Source organism: Diceros bicornis, chromosome 17, assembly GCF_020826845.1.
Source record: "Diceros bicornis minor isolate mBicDic1 chromosome 17, mDicBic1.mat.cur, whole genome shotgun sequence".
Taxonomy (NCBI): domain Eukaryota; kingdom Metazoa; phylum Chordata; class Mammalia; order Perissodactyla; family Rhinocerotidae; genus Diceros; species Diceros bicornis.
Window position 1 is genome coordinate 26756121 of NC_080756.1, and position 15193 is coordinate 26771313.

Here is a 15193-nt window from a genome sequence, read left to right on the forward strand (position 1 = left end):
CTGTTACTTCTCATTAAAGGTGCTTTGAGTGTGTTTTTTTTCGTTTATTGCTTCACCTGTTCGTGGGTGCTCAGCTTTACTGTTGATCATTGGTAACCTGAAACTTTACTGTCCATTCCTAAATTCGACGAGCATTTAGCTCTTTCTGTAGTGTTCCCTGATACCTAGGCCTACTTAATTTCTTTAAAGTGTAAAGTTTGCTTCCTGTAAGCTTTTAATTAGAATATTGGCTCCTGCTTTTTATCAGACTATCAGACTCAGACCTTCTACATGGGCTATTGTAGGTAGGATTACTATACGTTAATGTCATTGTCATTTCCCTCACCCCAGCAGTGTAACAAACCTCTTTTTTCTTGGTTTCAAGTCATTGCTCTGAACCAGAAGGAATCCTCATATGATGACTTCTTTTTTATAAGATGAGGTCCAACATCTTACTTTATGAGGATTGAATGTCCGTTATGTAAGATACTAATTGCTTAGAGATTTTTGAATCAAGTCATTTTTCTATACGTTTCCCCTTGTAGATACCATTTAAGAATGAACATATTGCAAAATAAAGCCATATCTAAGGTACAACACACATGACTTGACATTTTGATAGCCTTTTGGTTTCACTTTTCCTAGATGAGGGACATTTAGGAAGATTATTTTCAGTAAATAAAATCTCTAATCCTGGTTGTCCATGTGTCCCAAAACCAGCGGAAGAATCTTCTATAATTTATTTTAAACAGTGCCAGACTTTGCTCTTGCAATATGAGATTCCTTGGACTCTGAATACGTAAATGCTCAGGTTCTGGGGTTTCCTGGGCTACCTGTTTTCTTGTCTTATTATTTAACTTTCATACTGTTCTGAGTTTCCAGTCTTTCTCAACCTACCTCTTTGTTACTCCATCTCCCTTCTGGCAGAATCTCAATCCCATGCATGTCCTTTGTAATCCCCCTATCCAGGCATACCCATTATTGTTGGTGGGTGTTGCCCAGCACAGTTAGTGCAGTATTTGACTGTTACTTATCCCTGATGTTAAGGTAGCAGTTTTAGCAGCTGGAGACAGCCTTAGAGTAGGGTATGGAGTTAGCCTTGGAGGGCCTGGCCTAGTGTTGAAGTGTAGCAAAGAATATTCATCTCTTTCTTCCATCTACTGGGATCATTCATCCTATTTAATTTCATTGTCCCTCGCAAGGTGAAAGCTGATAGTTGCTAATTTTGGTCACTGGGGTGTTTGCCAAATTTCTGAGATAGAGGCAGTTATATGCCCAGAGAAAGAACACTAGGCAGCATGAGGTAGGAGCTGACTGTGAACAAAGCTAAAAACCAGCAGAAGAACAGGCTAGGCTTGGAGCAAAAGAGCACTGGATTAATTTTCTTTCTTTTATTTTCTCTTCTCCAGTTGTCCTATCTACTGCCAGACACTAATTTTCAAAAAATTCCAGTTTTAACTTCATTTCTAAATATTTACTGAGACCAACGAAGCGTCAGGTACTTTCTCAGCAATGAACAAGACAGATGCTGTACCTTCTCAAGTGGTGGTTACTTGTCATTCTTCTTTAAATGTCCGGTAACTCTGCTGCCGTCAGGTCCAAGTCAGAGGCCTCAGCGTAGTCTTTGAGGTTCTGCAGTAGAGATTGGATGACCGGTGGTACCAGTTTAACTCTTCGTTTTGTTTTGTTTGGTCCCCTCAATGTTGGTCTGCACTATGTTTCAAAGAAATTGAATTGCCGTTATTAAAGATTCAGATTTCTTGTGAAATTTCAAATTTCCAGCTTCTTTTTAAAAATTGGAAGATCTAGCAACACTGAGACACGTCATTCATTGCAACAATGCGCCATTTAGAGGGGACTTTTGCTCTCCACAGTTCTCGTCTCTCTCTGTTGTCTCCTGAGTTTTTCTTATACCTGGTTCTCTTTACTCATGTTATTACTTATCTAGTCTCTGTAGATAATTGAGCTCGCATCCCCTGTTCTGGATAATCTGGTCCCTTAATACTCTAAACTTTCTTTTCTTTGATGTGAACCTGTTTGTATGGCCAAGAGGACACCCTTAGGTAAAGTCTGTGCTCCTTAACATGGCTTACAAATCGTTTCATGGTCTGATTCCTGTTTATTTCTTCAGTCTTAGCTTTTGCCATTCACCCCAGTCATATTATGCCGCAGCTATATCCACCATCCACCTATGGTGTTGTACTCTGTTGTTTCTATTCTTTACACACACTCGAATCTCTGGATGCTATTTTGCCTTTTCTCCCATTCTCCATCCCCACTACTTCCTTCTCCTCACCCCAGGTTTGGTTAATTCTTGTTAATTCCATGTCTTAGTTTTAGATGTCACATCCTTCAGAAAGCCTACCCTGCTCCCATAGGATCTGCCTAGGTACCCATCCTATGTATTTCTGTAATTGCCTGAATTTAACCTTATTACTACTAACCTTACTACAACTGCTTTTGATAGTCTGCTCTCCGTACCATTCTGTAGACTGTTTAAGGGTGTCTTCTTCACGTTTGATTCCCAGGGCCTGTCATAAAATAAGTGTAGAGTAAATATTTCTTGAATCGATGACTTTGTCGTCGTATATTTCTTCTAATGCATATATTTTAATTGTGTATTTTTCTGTTTCTCATACTAAACTGTAAACTAAGTAAGGGTTGAAACCATGTCTGTCTTACTATAGCCACCTGTTAGTATTTTAACTTATTGGAGTTTATAAGATCTTGATATTCGCTATATGCATGTTTAAATGTGACTATAAAACAGTGAGTGTTTTCAGTAAACTAGGTGTGAACATCTCTCATTTCTTTACATTTGAATTATTAGGCAATTATTTAGGCAACTCCACTTGTATGTCTTCTGGATATCTCAGACTTAACATGTGCAAAATTGAACTTACCTTTCTCTCCCCAAATTCTTCCTCTTCTCTTGGTGACACACTCTATCTCTTATCCTCTACTTCCTATTCATCTACAAATCCTATATGTTCTATCTCCAAAATATGTTTAGAATTCCACCACTTCTTCTACCTCTACTGTTGCCATCCTAGTATAAGCCACCATCATCTCCCGCCTGCCTATTATAGTAAGTTCCAATTGGTTTCTCTGATGATTCTTTGCTTCCCTACCATCTGGTCTCTAAATTGCAACCAGGTAATTTTTTTTGAGTTTCCAAAGCTCTGACCCTCACAAACCCCTTTGTAGAATGACTATTATTATTGTAATTATTTTACCAAGAAAGCAGAGTCCAGAAAGGTTAAGTGAATTATATAAGAACAGAAGCCCTTCAGTAGTAGAGCCAGAATTTGTTTATAGATCTTCATGTCTCAAATCTTTTTGTCTTGTGGACCACAAATTCTAATGTGATTGATGTGGGAACCCATAAGAAGAACATTACTTTAAGATTTTCCCCTAGACTGTTTTGTAAAGGGATATGTCATTCATACCATTTATAGTCACTCATAGCATCAGTGTTTTTTTTAATAGACTATTTTTTAGAGCAGTTTTAGGTTCACAGCAAAATTGAACAGAAGGAACAGAGATTTCCCAGATAACTCCTGCCCCTACACTTGCGTAGCCTCTCCCACTATCAATATCCCCACCAGAGTGGTACGTTTGTTACAATTGATGAACCTGTATTGACACACCATTATCCCCAAAAGTCCATGGTTTATATTAAAATTCACTCTTAGTGTTGTACATTCTATGGCTTTGGACAAATACATAATGACATGTATCCACCGCTATAATATCATACAGAATAGTTTCACTGCCCTAAAAATCTTTGATGTTCTGCCTATTCATCCCTTCTTTCCCCCAGCCCCTGGCAACCACTGATCTTTTTACTGTCTCTATGGTTTTGCCTTGCCAGAATGTCATATAGTTGAAATCATGCAGTCGATAGTCTTTTCACACTGGCTTCTTTCACTTAGTAATATACATTTTAGGTTCCTCCATGTCTTTTGATGACTTGATAGCTCATTTCTTTTAAGTGCTGAATAATATTCCATTGTCTGGGTGTAACACAGTTTATTTACCTATCCAGTATCACCTATTGGAGAACATCTTGATTGCTTCCAAGTTTTGGCAATTATGAATAAAGCTACTGTAAACTTCTGCATGCAAGTTTTTGTGTGGACATAAGTTTTCACCTCCTTTGGGTAAATACCAAGAAGTGCTATTGCTGGATTGTATGGTAAGAGTATGTTTTGTTTTGTAAGAAGCCGCCAACCTGTCTTCCAAAGTGGCTGTACCATTTTGCATTCCCACTAACAATGAATGAGAGCTCCTGTTGCCTCACATCTGCACCAGCATTTGGTGTTGTCAGTGTTCTGGATTTTGACCATTCTAATAGGGCAGCCAGGTAACTTTTATTTTAACTTTAGTCAGATCATGTTATTCTCCTGCTCGGAACCTTCCCATCCTCATTAGTTTCCTGTCCTACTTAAAATAATAAAATTCCAAGTTCTCTCCATTGTATGAAAGGAAGGCCTTACATGATCTGATTCTTGACTGCCTCTTCAAACTAATTTTATCATTTTCTCTCTCACTCATTAGAGTTCTGACATTTTGGTCACCTTAGTGTTCCTTGAACATGCCAGCTTTCTGCTTCAGGGACTTTGCAGTTGGTCTCAACCTTCCTGGAATGTTTCGCGTCTAGATACGTGCATGGCGTCTAGATACTTATTTCAGGACTCTGCTTAAGTGTGACCTCGTCAGAGGTGCTTCCCTGATTTCCCTGTAGAAAAATAGCACTTCTGTGCAACTCTCTCTTCTCATACCCTGCTGCAGTTTTCTTCTACTACTACCTAATAATATTTCATTCATATATATAAATATATATATATATTTTGCCTATCTCTACTATATCTTTTTTTTGTGTGTGTGAGGAAGATCAGCCCTGAGCTAACATCTGTGCTGATCCTCCTCTTTTTGCTGAGGAAGACCGGCTCTGAGCTACCATCTATTGCCAATCCTCCTCCTTTTTGTCCCCCAAAGCCCCAGTAGATAGTTGTATGTCATAGTTACACATCCTTCTAGTTGCTGTATGTGGGACGCGGCCTCAGCACGGCCGGAGAAGCGGTGCGTCGGTGCGCGCCCGGGATCCGAACCCGGGCTGCCAGTAGCGGAGCGCATGAATTTAAACGCTAAGCCACGGGGCTGGCCCTCTACTATATCTTTACTAGAATGCATGTGTGCTCCATGAGGGGATATTTCTCTACAGCTGTAGAAGAAGACCTGGTACGTAGATGGTGTTTAGTAAATGTTTGTTGAGTGAATGAATGACTATATTATACCAAAACATGTTTTAATGTTATTGATTTAGAATATTATGGTAAGACATAATCAGATACATAAGGAAGGCTTAGTTTTATTTTAATTTACAACTTGTAAGCTTCATGAGGCTAGGGATTTTTTTCTTTTTGCTATATTCCCATGTCTAGAATGTTATCTGGCAGTAATATACATTTAATAAATATTTATTGAATGAATGAGTTTATGTAAAGGATCAGGGATGTCTTTATTATAAAAACAACCATATTATACTATATGTGAAAATAACCTTGAATAGAACTGAAAGTAGACTGTATAACTCCAAAATTGGGGGAAGAAGAGGAGGAAGAGTGATAGTACTGCCTTGATTAAAATCTTTGGATCCAGTCACTTCCATCTGTCTCCACCATTTGCCAAGTACTCCAAGCCACCATCATCTTGTCTGGGCTTCTCCAATAGTGTACCATTTGCTCTCTCCAGTTCCACGTGTGTCACACTTCAGTTCATTCTCTACACAACAGTTTTAAAATGGAAGTATAATAGAGGTCACTTCTCTCTTGAAGAGTATTTCAGGATATCTGTTGTACCTAGAATAAAACCCGGTTCTTTAACTTGGCCCATTTGTAGACCTGCCTACCTCTTGATCTCGTGCAGCTCTTCCCTCTCACTCAGTTTCTCCAGCCTTACTGACTTTCTTTCAGTTTCTGTAATGCACCAGGTTCTTCGCTGCCTTTGTACACTTAGTGCTTACTTTCTACCTGAGATAATCTTCCTCCCACTCTTTCATTTGGGCAACTCTTTTGTATTGTTTAAATCTGAGCCTGTTGGATCTTATGAGAAATCTTCCATGAAAGCCTTATCTACCCCCACTCCGGTGAGAATGGAGTGGGATGGGGAAGGACAAAACCACAGTTTGTAATTATATATATCTAGCTAACTTTTTTGTTTACCATCGTATTCCTAACACTAAGCATGGTGCTTGGCACATAGTAGGTGCTCTTTAACATTTGTTTCATATATGCAATAACCATACAGCAAAAGATGGAACCAAAAAGAATGAGCATGGAAGGAGAAAAAACCCCAACACCTCAGAAAACATAAAGACAAGACCAAATGTTCTTGTTAAAACACTAAATGGCCATGACTTAAGCTCAGCTATTAAGCAAAACTTGGATTAGATGAAATACAAAACCGAACTATACACTTGATGTTAAAAACACATCTAGAACAAAATTACTAAGGGGATTGGAAGTAAATGGATAGTCAAAACAAGATACTAGGCAAATACAGACAAAAATTAATCAGTAGATTGATATTACTGTTAGACAAAGTTGAATTAAAAACAATAAACATCAGGTGAGAAAAAATCAAGGATATAGTTACTACTATAAAGAGAACACATTTTTTTTTTTTTTAAGATAAAGCATTGGAGTATTTAAAGTAAAAACTATAAATTTAAGGAGAAAGAGAAATATAGTAGTAATGGGAGACTTTAAAACATCTTTCAGTCCTTGCCACATCAAAGACATAAAAAGTAAGATATGGAGAATCTGAATTACATAATCAATAAAGCTGATATAATAAATATATCATACTTTGTTATTGTAAAAAGAAAGAATATCTTTTCAATTCCTTTTGGAACATTTTCAGAAATAAGTACTAGAAAGAAAACTTGAAAAAAAAAGTAAAAATGTTATCAACCACATACTCTAAATGAAATTTTAAGTTAATAACAAAAGCAAGAACCAGAAACCAAACCACAAAACCTTCCCAAACCTCCAAAGAAAAACCACAATCACTTGAATTTAAGAATGTAAAAATATTCTCCTAAAAAAATCTTAGGTCAAGGGTCTAAAGATACTGCAAACTGCTGGCAATTGTTGTCTGTCTAGAAAACAATTACAATAAAAATTATATACTTAAATAATATGCAAGACACAGGTAAAATTATTTCTAAAAATTTTATTACTAAAAAAATAAAAATAAATGAGTTAACATTCAGCTAAAGAATTTAATAAGAGAGCAATAAAATAAACCTAAGGAAAGCTGGAAAAGTAATTACTAAAGATAGCAAGTAATAAATTAGAAAACAGAAGAGGTAATTAAGATAAATAAAACCAAGAGCTGATTCTTCGATTAAAACAAAAATGAATAAGACTAGCTAACAACTTTTTTTAACAAAGAGAGAAAGTAGAAAAATCGAAGTTAGGATTATGAAAAAGAAAGTAACCAGAGATACAAAATAAGAGTGGTTGGCACAATGAATAAATTAGAAAATATTGGAAAAATACATTATTTTCTAGGAAAATGTAGACTATCAAAATTGATCCAAGAGGAGGCTGAAAACCTAAACCTACCGGGCCCAGATGATTTTACAGGGGACTTCTTTCAAACCTTCATGTAACAGATGATTTCAGTGATATTTAAATTGACTGAGAGGAAATAGAAAGAATGGAGGTTTCTTGTTATTTTTATAAAACAATAAGAGAACTTACCAGAACCTAAAGTTGCTGTGAAGATTAAACAGGTTAATACAAATACAATTCTTAGAACAATGCCTGACATATAGAAAGCGTTCAATAAATGTTAGTGCCACAAAGATAGAGCAATAGAGTGGGCATAATACTCATAACAATACCTGATAAAGATATGGTAATAAAATAAAACTATAGGTCAGTATTATCTAAGAATATTGATGCAGAAATCCAGTAGTACATTCAAAATATAATATACCATGACTAAGTAGAATTTATTCCAGGACTATAAAGATGTATTGAAATGCTCTTAATATAATTCAATATATTAGTAGATAAAGGAGGAAAAGCTATGTGATCATCTCAATAGATCTTGAAATGCAGTTAATAAGATCAGATTTTTATTCTTGAAAACAGTCTTTAGAAAAACCTGAACATAATTAAAATATGCACCTCAAAACCATGGTCAGGAAAGTGCTTCATGGAGATATATTAGAAATTAAGTGAAATTAATATTAGAAACAAGGCAAGGAAATTCTCTTATCACTATTATTTAACTTTGTTCTAGATGTCTGAAAGTTATAGAAAATTAGAGAAGCATGATACAGAAGCAGTCCCCAAGCTCTTTGGATAACATCCAGTGCTTTGTTCTGGGCATTTAGTTACTGTCTGTTCAAGAACTGTCTGTCTTGTTGAATCATCAGCTATTTTCCAGTAACTTCCACCCAATGCAGTCTTACAGTGTTTTTGATTAGCTTATTTTAATAGTTTTCACATTGAGAAGAATCTCACAGAGTTTTGTTTGGAACTCGGATTAGTAAAGCAGAAAGCAGAGCTACATTGGTTGCAGAGGGGTTAAGGAGCTCTGTAGTCGCCTCTGCCTTGTCATCCACCCCTCCTCCACTAGGTCCTGGGAATGCTGTACGCAGCTTTAAAAGTACAACTCTTCTGTTTTATACAATTTTCTATGTCACAGTCTTGAACAGTGATATAAGAGAATTATTTTATCAAATACGATCACCAATTTGATAAGATCTTCTTATTCTTATCAACTTTCAGTTCTTTGGTTATGGTAGATATTAAATTAGAAGCAGATTGGGGTTTGGAGTTGTGAATGGGATAACTAAGGTTGCTAAAAGCAGATATACCGAAAAGTGGTAACTGACAGCAAGACAGGAGACAAAAGCATCACCAACTAGAATGACACAGCATTCTGGAACTGCCATTTTCAGATAAGGACAAACGGTTTAAAACATCTTAATGGCTCCAGAGAGACATGCTGTATGAGGTTCTAAGTAGTGGTTCTGAGTCATCAGGACAACACAGCATTGTGACGTATAGAAAGAATGGGCTTTAGAAAGATAATACTGCATGATCTCACATATCTGTGGAATCTAAAAAAGTCGAACTCATAGAAGTAGAGTAGAATGGTGATTGTCAGGGGCTGGGGAGTGGGAGAAATGGGGAAATGTTGGTCAAAGGGTACTAAGTTTCAGTTATACAGGATGAATAAGTTCTGAGTATCTAATGTAAAGCATGGTGACTATAGTTAATCATATTGTATTGTATACTTGAAATTTGCTAAAAGAGTAGATCTTTAATGTTCTCGCCATAACAAAAATGGGTGGTGTAAGGTGATGGATATGTTAATTATTATGGTTGTGGGAACCATTCCCCAGTGTATATGTATATCAAAACATCACGTTGTATACCTTAATTATATGCAATTTTTATTTGTCAATTGTATCTTAATAAAGCTGGGAAAAAAATAAAGCATGTACTTTAGAATCAGGCATACCTGGAGTTGAGTATGAATTGGAATGTGATTATGGCAGGTTTCTTAAACATTTTGAGCCTTGGTTTCCTCATCATGTAAAAAGGAATTTGACATTAAATGAGTTAGTGAATGTAAAGAGCTTAGTATGATCCTTGGCACACAGAAGACACCCTTAAAAAATTAATAGCTTTTATATGTTATAGTATTTACTAAGGCAGTGAAGCATGTAACATATTTTAGAAACAAAATTAAAAGATTTGGTTTTTTAAAATGTATAGTCAGCTGGAAAATCAATTTTATCTAAATACTTCATTCTCAGTTACTTATAACTAAAATCTTGCTACATTTAATTTTTTAATTGACGTATAATTAATATACAATAAAATATACCGATCCTATGTGTTCAGTTTGACTACACTTAACTTTGAATATTAATGTGATGGTATCTTTCCTTTGCACTGAGCTACTTACTGGTGAATTGCTAAATATAGTTGATAATTGTGATAACTTAGTAAATTCGTGTGAAGAAAACTCTTTTATAGCAAGTTAATGTTATTTCAAAAAACTGAGTTGATTTGTAGTCATTATTGATCTACGTTAACTCAGTGGCAGTGTTTTTTAGTAAATTCTGTTTATTTGTGGCCTTGTCTAACAAAAATTTCTGCACATAGCTTCCATTTATTTGTACATAATAAACGTTAACTGGTATAATCCTGTGTAAGATTATAAAGTTTTCTCAAGTTTCTTTTTGATCTCATTTGGGGATCCTAATATACTTCTGTTCTTCCTTATACTTCCCTTGTATCAAAAAGCAAAGATCTGAAGTCATTTGTGCCTGCTGGTTGGTTGACTCATTACTGGTATGTGTTTATAAATTTGTCAGTTCACCCCTACATGTGTGGTTTAGCTCTGTAGGTTTTGGCTAACGTGATGCAGATGGGGAACTATGGGATGGGAGGGAAAATCACAACTATTTCCTCAGCTGATCTGGAAAGTAAACTTGACTTAAATCTCTAAGAATCATTAGGATTAGAGGATCCTGAAGTGGTTGCTTGCTGTCTTTGGAAAGAGAAGGTAGGACTTCACTTGTGTTTGGCTGAGAAATGCTGACAGTAGAGGGACATGTGTCCTTCCTAAATTAGGACTCGCTGTCCAACAGAAAACCCTTCCCTGGCCTTCTCCTCCCCTCTTTTACTTTAGGTAAGCCTCTTTTATGTTGCATGTTTTTTTATGTTTAATGTTATTGTTAAACCTTAACTTCCCCTTTTCAGTTATTTTGGAGTACATCGTTATGACTCATTTATTCTATATTAATTTAGTTCACTTCTGTACAATGCAAGTTGGTCACTTATTATCTTGTGATATAATTTAACTGACTAGAGCTAAATGTATCTTAGCAAACATATGTTTATTTTCATTCAGAATACTGTTTTTATTCTAAGAAATAGGGTATTCTGCCGTAAACTTCATATATAGCCATTAATCAAAATTTTGGAGAACTCAGTGAAGGCTGAATTAAATCTTCTTTTAGCAGATAGAAGTTAACCATTTATTGATTTCTTATCATTAATTGAAAAAATTATTGTGTAGTATAATCAAAAGGAAATAGACTAGCAAGGTTATTATTAGGCTCAAATTATTTTTAATCTTTCCAGTTATAGGATAGCTATCTTTAAAAGAACATTCTTTAAATGAGAGTGAGATCTCTGATTATAGGCATCTTGAATTAAGTAGAAAAATAAAAATCTAAAGAAAATGATAAAAGTAAATTGTATGGCATTGTATAATATGTTAAAACAGGTAATTTTGGTCAAGATTAAGCTGTGTTTAATGTGGCTGGCCCAGTGGCGTGGTGGTTAAGTTTGGTGCACTCTGATTTGGCAGCCTGGGTTCATGAGTTTGGATCCCAAGCATGGACCTACACCACTCATCAAACCGTGCTGTGGTGGTGACCCACATACAGAGTGGAGGAAGGTTGGCACAGATGTTAGCTCAGGGCTAGTTTTCCTCAAGCAAAAAAATGATTTGTATTTAAGACTTTCAAAACTGTAGCTGTTTTTATTATCTAGAAAGTATATGCTATAGTGATCTATACATTATCAAACCTATTGTTTGTCTTGAACTGATTATTTGTATATGAATTATCAACAAAATGTGCTTATACTGGGGTAATTTTCCTCTCATACTTAGTATGGGTTTGTTTATCTTCTCTCTCTGTAGCATATACCATCAATTGCTTCTTATGAAATTTCATGTCATATTAATATTAACCTAAGAAACATAATCAGGAATGTAAAATTTCTAAGGATTTTATCTGCTGCAAATGTTATATATTATAATTTTTATATGTAATATATATAATGTATAATCATATTTAAACATCAGATTATATAAAGATAGTATGTGTCTATGTATATGTGTACAAACATAACACACATATACACACTCACATATATACATACCCAAGGCCAAATAGCAAACTTTTAAGTACATTTCTGCTATTACTTAAGGCTTTGTTTAAATACTAGCTCTTTGGGCTCATTTCTTTTGCACTCTGATTCTCCCAGTTGTAGATGTGCTATTTTAGTATTTCCTACCTCTCATATTTATTCAACAAATATTTATTGAGAATATACTATGTTCTAGGCCATTATTAGATTCCTCGTGTCTATTTCTCCTAAATTGAGGCAACATGATGTTAGGAACGATGTTGTCTTCATCTTTTAGTCCCCTCTTGCGTTTAGCACAGTGCCTTGCATATTGGTGAAGCTTTGAAGTGAATAGTGATCTCAACAGTTGACCTTAAGTTATTTTCAAGTAGATTATTACATGTGAATTATACATGTGAAATACATGTGAATACTTAGCAAGTTTTTAAATTTAAAAAATATATTTGTTTTTATTTTTAAAAGTAGAATATATTGTTAAAAGTGTGGAAAATATAGATAAAGACAAAGAAGAAAATTAAAATGATCTTAGAAACCTAGAAATAATGATTGCCTAAAATATTTTTGAACACTTTGTGTTGATTTATTCTGTTCGTTTTGATTAGCTCTATTCCCATTCCTCTCCCTCTTTCTCTCTTCTATGTTCCCCTTTCACACACCAGAAACCACTGTCTTTTCACATGGATTTTTGGCAAACAGATTTATTATGTATTTCTGTGTAACAAATTATCCCAAAACATTTATATTCTCACAGTTTCTGTGAGTCAATTTGGGAGCAGCTTAACTTGGTTCTGGCTCTGGGTCTGTCATGAGATTGCAATTAAGATACCAACTGAAGCTGCAGTTATCTGAAGGCTTGACTCAGCGGCAGCATCTGCTTCCAAGATGGCGCAGTCACATTGGCTGTTGTTGGTAGGCGGCCTCGGTTTCTTGCCATGTGTAGTTCCCAATAGGCCTGCTTCAGTGTCCTAATAACATAGCAGCTGGCTTCCCCCAGAGTGAATGATCCAAGAGTGAGTAAGAAGGAAGTCACAGTGTCTTTTATGACCTAGCCTTGAAAGTCCCACTTAGTCATTTCTGCAGTATCCTTCTGGTTACACAAGTCTGCACTGTTCAGTGTGGGAGGAGACTGTACAAGGGTGTGAATGCCAAGAGATAGAGGCTCGTCAGGGACCGTCTTGGAGGCTAGCAGCAGTGTCTGACCCTACTCTGGAATTGGGAAACACAGAAATGGAGAAGCCATTCGGTTTTTCCAAATTGGGACTTGATAGTGTAGTATTGCCATTTTGCTTGAAAATGACAAAGTATGACAGACTTACCAAACTCTTATAAAGAGGCATTCCTAAATCAGATTTTAGTAGCACCCTCACATGTTAGCTTTCACATTTTTCTTACATTCAATTGTCCTGAATAACCTCAAAGAATAAGAATAAATAATAGTTTATTATTAATATTTATTAATACTTATGTGTAAGACAATGTGTTAAGGTATTTTTATGCTCACACTTTTTACTCACAATATTTTCTCCTCATAATTACTATTTTATAAATGAGAAATGAGATTTTAAGTATCCGAGTAGGATTAGACTCCAAGCAAGCTTACTTCAGAGCCAAGCTCTTAAACACTATACCATTGCATCTCAATCTTTCAGTGTCCTGGGAACACAGAGGGTATATAAGCATACTACTAATTTTTGGCAAATAAAAAAAAAGATCACATCTAAAATAGTAAAAAAACAGTGTTTTAAAAAATAATAGTTATTATTTATAATAAGTCAAAGCTGTGAAAGAGATGTTCACTAGATTTTCTGTAGGGCTCATGAGCTTGGACTATAGATCAGGTTCCCCATATTGTATGTTGCTTTCCTTGCTCTTAATTTCTGCTAACTTGAAATTATAGATTGCTGAAATGGTCGAAAGCAGTGGCTTGCTGGGATAATTCTGGACATTCACATTGAATATGACTCAGAAATTATGGACAATTTCTTACTGAAAGCTGTTTCTTGTACTCTGTTGATGAAACTTGTCCTGCTAAATGCTGAAAGTTTGAATATTTTAAATTGAGGCAGTGGCAAATGTAATACCAGTCAGCTTCCTGGTTACTCTTAGTGGGAAAGTCAAGCTCTTGGTAATCAACCCTATACACCATATTTGGCTTTTTCTTAAAAAAAAAAAAATTTAAATTTATTGTAGTGTACCCCAAATCAACATATTCATGCTATTCAAGATTCCAAACATTGCTCAGATATGCATACCACTTGAGCAAGCCTCTAGAAATCATAGAAATGATCATTTTGGATGTTATCAGTGTGTAAAGAAATGCAAACACTTTCTCCTGTAACAGTTTATATTAAGGTAGAAAATTCAATAATGTTTTCTTTGTTTAGAAAAGACATATGACCATTCTAAGCATGTTGAATCAAAATTGGGAGATGTATTTTTGATTGCCAGCTGTACATTGAGGACTAAAGCAATGTTTAGATGAGGCAATCAATTGCAATCTCTTTTATAGCTTCACAGCTACACAAATAGCTGGTGTTCTACCAATACTGAGCCCAACCCACCTTTTGCAGCTGACATCCTAGTTCACGGTTTTTGGTATAGTTTCACTATACTGGAAATAACTTTTCTGTAGCTTGGGAAGTCATTGGTAAAAAGTCATTGATCACTTCTCTCTCAAACAGTTTGTCTGTAATTATATAACAAGAACTGATTGATATTTTTTCACATTTGTGGTTTGTTCCAACTGTACAGCAAAAATATGTTAGCATGTACGTGTAACAGTATTAACTCTTCTACATTGTGTGCTATTAATATACAATGTCCAACCACATCATATATTAAAAAACTTCTGCTTTCTCTTCAAACATATGTCATCAGTTTTGTGAATTTTTTTTTAAAACTTCTCTTTATAACATTTTTGCTGTTATAAACACAACTATGAATGATGCCTTTGTAGTTTTAGACTTCTCTCTGTTTTTGGTGACAGAATTCATCAGTTTTACACTGAAGAGCGTATTTTGCCCTTGTTTTGTAAAAACTTACTTGCCACAGAGGTACTATATCTTGAAAATCATTCAAAAGTTTAATGCCACTATTTGATGAAAGATTATACTATGGTTACTAGAGGCAAGGATGCTGGTTTGTTAAAAAATAGTTTTCAGATATTTATCAGTACACTCCCCATTCACACTTTTCTTTTCCAGGTACTTGTGCATACACATCAACACTTACAGATT

General features: G+C 35.2%; 1 protein-coding gene across 8 annotated transcripts in view; it reads left to right on the forward strand.

Annotated features, from left to right (window-relative positions):
* YAF2 (YY1 associated factor 2) overlaps positions 1–15193 on the forward strand; it is a 64700-nt gene that overhangs the window by 32528 nt on the left and 16979 nt on the right. The window lies entirely within an intron of this gene.